Raw genomic sequence first — 6,000 nt, forward strand, 5'->3', positions numbered from 1 at the left:
AGAAGAATTGTATGGTGGAGTGAGGGACACAGACCTGGGTGTCAGACTACATATTTTATATTATGTTGTATATCATTGTTATATTCTATATTTATAGTATACATTGCATATTATATATTATACTATATTATATTAATATAATTATGCTATATATTATATAATATGATTATATTATGTTTATAGCATATACTTATATATTACCTATGTGTTATATATATATACACATATATATTACAGAGGATGAGATAGTAGAATGGCATCACTGACTCAATGGACATGAGTGTGAGCAAGCTCTGAGAGATGGTGAAGGACAGGGAAGCCTGGTGTGTTGCATCCATGGGGTTGGGCATGACTGAGTGACTGAACAACATTATCCTTATAGTATATATTATATTTATGGTATATACTTATATATTACATATATAAGTCATTTTGATTTTATGATTTGAAATACATATATGTAGAGAGAGAGAGAAAGAGAGGGAGAAATACTGACTTATTATGAATAATTGGCTCATACAATTATGGAGGCTGCTGTTGGTAAGCTGGAGACACATGCAGGCTTGGGTGTGATGGAGAGATAATATTGTGATTCCAGGCCCAAAACTGGCAGTTTTGAGACCCATGAAGTTGTTATTTCAACTTGAACCTGAAGGAAGGAATAAAACTGATGCCCTAGCTCAAGGCAGGCAAACAAGAAGAATTCCTTCTTGTTAGGGGGAGAGTCAGCCTCCAGTTCTAGTCAGGCCTTGAATAGATTGGATGGGGCCCACCCACTTTAGAGAGGGCAATATGCTTTTTTTTTTCAGATCAATTTAAATTTTAAATTGATCCCAAAACTCCTTTATGAAAATACCTAGAATAATGTTTTTCCAAATACCTGACAGAAGAAGGGAAAGGAAGTGGGAGATGGTAGAGCTGAAAGATCATTAGGAATAGGAGACAGAGGGCAAGCTACAGTTTCATTCACACTTGGCGTTGATGGCACAGGTTGTGGTTCCTTGCTGGATTCAATTCTATCTACCCTCCTGAAAAAATGAGCCAGGGATGTCTGGATGATAGCTCTTTTTTTCCTCATCATAGATGACATGGTAACACTGGATTGCATGCAGAACACATGCTCCAACCTTCATCTACCGTTCTATGTTTTTATCCTCTGCCTCAAAAACACAAGCCTTGTTTCTTGTTTGTGGGGTTGCTTGGGATTTTTTTTTTAATCGTGAGATATCAGGAAGGGGCATATTTCCAGTGTGAGTTCAACAACAGCTTAAATGTTGTAAAAGAAAAAAAGATGAGTAGGCAACTTCAGAACCCACTCTAGTGTTCTTGCCTGGAGAATCCCAGGGACGGTGGAGCCTGGTGGGCTGCTGTCTATGGGGTTGCACAGAGTCAGACACGACTGAAGCGACTTAGCAGCAGCAGCAGCAGGCAACTTCAGGGAGAAAAGGTTACTTATGATTCTATAATCTTGTCCCCATAAATGTATGGACTATCACTGTGGCTTCCTTTTTATCCTTGTACTTCAGCACTTTTGGTTGTAATCTCTATGTACATGGAACCCGTTTATATGAGATTTCAGGAATGAATTGTCCTGTATGTGGGAATGCTTAAAGAGTACTTACAAAAAATTTTTCTCCTGATTCTTTTATCTAAACTATGGAAAATGTTTTTAGGGCTGTCTAACTGTGAAGAAAGCTGAGCGCCAACGAATTGATGCTTTTGAACTATGGTGTTGGAGAAGACTCTTGAGAGTCCCTTGGACTGCAAAGACATCCAACCAGTCCATCCTAAAGGAGATCAGCCCTGGGATTTCTTTGGAAGGAATGATGCTAAAGCTGAAACTCCAGTACTTTGGCCACCTCATGCAGAGAGTTGACTCATTGGAAAAGACTCTGATGCTGGGAGGGATTGGGGGCAGGAGTGAGAGAGTCAGTTCCTAGGCAGGTTGATAAGGAGTCTAGGGGTCCCCAAGGAGAGAAGGGTCTGGAATTCTCAAGGAGGAAGAAAGGACAAACCTTTTTTTCCTTCTCTACATTCCTTAGGATTATATAATAATAATGTATCCTGCATGAGGATAGTCTCTGGATTAAACTTTCTGGCTAATTCTGTAATCTTAAAATGTAAATTATGGGAGTAGGTCTGGTGAGGTCTTTACAACCTCCAGACGTTCTTTGGATTCATTGGAGAGTATATAACTTCATTGCTAACACTAGCAAGCGGGTACTCTTTCTGCCCCCTTCTGATGCCTATGTCAGAAGCTTTCTCTATCTCTTTTATACTTTAATAAAACTTTATTACACAAAAGCTCTGAGCGATCAAGCCTCGTCTCTGGCCCCAGATTGAATTCTTCTCCTCCGGGAACCAAGAATCCCAGTGTCTTCGCATGATTCAACGACAACCTTTCAGGAGGAAAAGGGGACAACAGAGGATGAGATGGCTGGATGGCATCACTGACTCCATGGATGTGAATTTGAGTGAACTCCGGGAGTTGGTGATGGACAGGGAGGCCTGGCGTGCTGTGATTCATGGGGTCGCAAAGAGTCAGGCATGACTCAGCGACTGAACTGAACTGAACTGAGTGAACAATACAGTGCTGCACTCAATATGCCAGCAAATTTGGAAAACTCAGCAGTGGCCACAGGACTGGAAAAGGGCAGTTTTCATTCCAATCCAAAAGAAAAGCAATGCCAAAGAATGCTCAAACTACCACACAATTGCACTCATCTCACACACTAGTAAAGTAAAGTAAAGCTCAAAATTCTCCAAGCCAAGCTTCAGCAATATGCGAACTGTGAGCTTCCAGATGTTCAAGCTGGTTTTAGAAAAGGCAGAGGAACCAGAGATCAAATTGCCAGCATCCACTGGATCATGGAAAAAGCAAGAGAGTTCCAGAAAAACATCTATTTCTGCTTTATTGACTATGCCAAAGCCTTTGACTGTGTGGATCACAATAAACTGTGGAAAATTCTGAAAGAGATGGGAATACCAGACTACCTGACCTGCGTCTTGAAAAACCTATAAGCAGGTCAGGAAGCAACAGTTAGAACTGGACATGGAACAACAGACTGGTTCCAAATAGGAAAAGGAGTACGTCAAGGCTGTATATTGTCACCCTGCTTATTTAACTTCTATGCAGAGTACATCATGAGAAATGCTGGGCTGGAAGAAGCACAAGCTGGAATCAAGATTGCTGGGAGAAACATCAATAACCTCAGATATGCAGATGACACCACCCTTATGGCAGAAAGTGAAGAGGAACTAAAGAGCCTTTGATGAAAGTGAAAGTGGAGAGTGAAAAAGTTGGCTTAAAGCTCAACATTCAGAAAACGAAGATCATGGCATCTGGTCCCATCACTTCATGGCAAATAGATGGGGAAACAGTGGAAACAGTGGCTGACTTTATTTTTGGGGGCTCCAAAATCACTACAGATGGTGACTGCAACCATGAAATTAAAAGACGCTTACTCCTTGGAAGCAAAGTTATGACCAACCTAGATAGCATATTAAAAAGCAGAGACATTACTTTGCCAACAAAGGTTCGTCTAGTCAAGGCTATGGTTTTTCCAGTGGTCATGTATGGATGTGAGAGTTGGACTGTGAAGAAGGCTGAGCGCCGAAGAATTGATGCTTTTGAACTGTGGTGTTGGAGAAGACTCTTGAGAGTCCCTTGGACTGCAAGGACATCCAACCAGTCCATTGTAAAGGAGATCAGTCCTGGGTGTTCATTGGAAAGACTGATGCTAAAGCTGAAACTCCAATACTTTGGCCACCTCATGTGAAGAGTTGACTCATTGGAAAAGACTCTGATGTTGGGAGGGATTGGGGGCAGGGGGAGAAGGGGATGACAGAGGATGAGATGGCTGGATGGCATCACTGACTCAATGGACATGAGTTTGGGTGAACTCCGGGAGTTGGTGATGGACAGGGAGGCCTGGCATGCTGTGATTCATGGTGTCGCAAAGAGTTGGACATGACTGAACAACTGAACTGAACTGAACTGAACAATACAGTGCAGTGATTTTTTTTTTTTGGTCACAATCCATTTCCAATAAAACAAACAGTACTTTCACTTTTTCTTGCTTGTTCACATGGCATGATATTGTTGTTGTTCAGACTCCAAGTTGTGTCCAACTCTTTGCGACCCCATGGACTGCAGCACACTAGGCTGCCCTGTCCCTCACCATCTCTCAGAGTTTGCCCAAGTTCATGTCCATTGCATTGGTGATGCCACCCAACCATCTCATCCTCTGTCACCCTCTTCTCCTTACGCCTTCAATCTTTCCCAGCATCTGGGTCTTTTCCAATGAGTTGGCTCTTTGCATTAGGTGGCCAAAGTACTGGAGCTTCAGCTTCAGCATCAGTCCTTCCAATGAATGTTCAGGATTGAGTTCCTTTAGGACAGACTGGTTTGATTACCTTGCTGTCCAGAGGACTCTCAAGAATCTTCTCCAGCACCACGGTTTGAAAGCATCAGATTTCGGCACTCAGCCTTCTTTATGGTCCAGCTGTAATGTACATACATTACTACTGGAAAGACCATAGCCTTGACTATACAGACCGTTGTTGGCAAAGTGATGTCTTTGCTTTTTAATACACTGTCTAGGTTTTTCATAGCTTTCCTTCCAAGAAGCAGTCTCTTTCTAATTTCAAGCCTGCAGTCACACTCTGCAGTGTTTTTAGAGCCCAAGAAGAGGAAATTTGTCACTGCTTCCAACTTTTCCTCTTCTATTTGCCGTGAAGTGATGGGGCTAAATGCCTTGATCTTAGGTTTTTTTAATATTGAGTTTTAAGCTGGCTTTTTCACTCTCCTCTTTGTCACCCTCATCAAGAGGCTCTTTAGTTCCTCCTTGCTTTCTGCCATTACAGTGGTATCATCTGCATATCTGAGGTCATTATTGTTTCTCCCAGCATGCTATTATTTTTATGTTAATTCAAACAAGACTCTTTAGATAAATATTTCATGCATTCATTCCTAAGCCTCCCTTCCTTTGGAGCATGCTGACCCTTGACTAGATTGTGGAAATGAATGTTGCATAAATGGTCATAGTGTTTCCTTTGACCTGAATTTGGCCTTTTTATCTTTCTTTTAAACAAAACAGTATACTTAGAGCACTGGTGAATGACCAAACAAATTGAGTTTCCCATCCATAAAAATCTATGTGGTGGTTTTGTAAAGAGTTACATGTTTCTCTACTTAATCTTATCTTCATTAACTCCCCAAATGCTATTTCTGAAAGATTATAAATCTCATATTCTCTTTTCAAAACCATTTCCTTTTCACACACTTAAAAAATCTCTGGCTGATAAAGTAAAACAGCAGCTGCATAATTCACACAAGCAAATCTGCCCTTGGGAATAAAAAAAGAGGTTTATTTTGGCTAAAGTCAAAGTGTTAGTCTCTCTGTCATGTCCAACTCTTTGTGACTCCATGGACTGTAGCCCCTAGTTTCTTCTGTCCGTGGAATTCTCCAGGCAAGAATACTGGAGTGGGTATTCCTTTCTCCAGGGTATCTTCCCAACCTAGGGATTGTCAACTAAAAAAGAAATGTACAACTTGAGAGTTGTGAGTTAAGCTTTATGTGGGGCAAAATGAGGACTGCAGCCCGGGAGACAGCTCTGAGAGACTGCTCCAAAGTGCAAATGGGGGAAAGTCAATATACAAGATTTTGGTGAAGAGGGAGTTCAATGCCATGAAGCACTCATTTTACAACAGGCTTTTGTTAGTCATGAGGATCTGATTCACCATGAAGGGATTTAGTGGTTCTCTAGATATGAGGAGATGCAAGGATTGAGATCATAAAATCTGTTCCTAAAAGCATCTAACTATCTAAAGACCTGTCCCACCAGATTCCCTGGAGCCAGATTGCCTCACACCACCCTGAACTCCCTCAGGGATTGTTGAAGGGCCACAGCTATAGCGGCATGGGGTTCAGTCTCCAGAGAGGCAGATGGCAAATGCCTTTGTTGTTCGGTTGTTGGCAAAGCTCTTGATAAGTGCCA

The sequence above is a fragment of the Bos grunniens genome, chromosome 13, assembly GCF_055505025.1.
Source record: "Bos grunniens cultivar Pamir isolate PY7600 chromosome 13, Bosgru_T2T1.0, whole genome shotgun sequence".
Taxonomy (NCBI): Eukaryota; Metazoa; Chordata; class Mammalia; order Artiodactyla; family Bovidae; genus Bos; species Bos grunniens.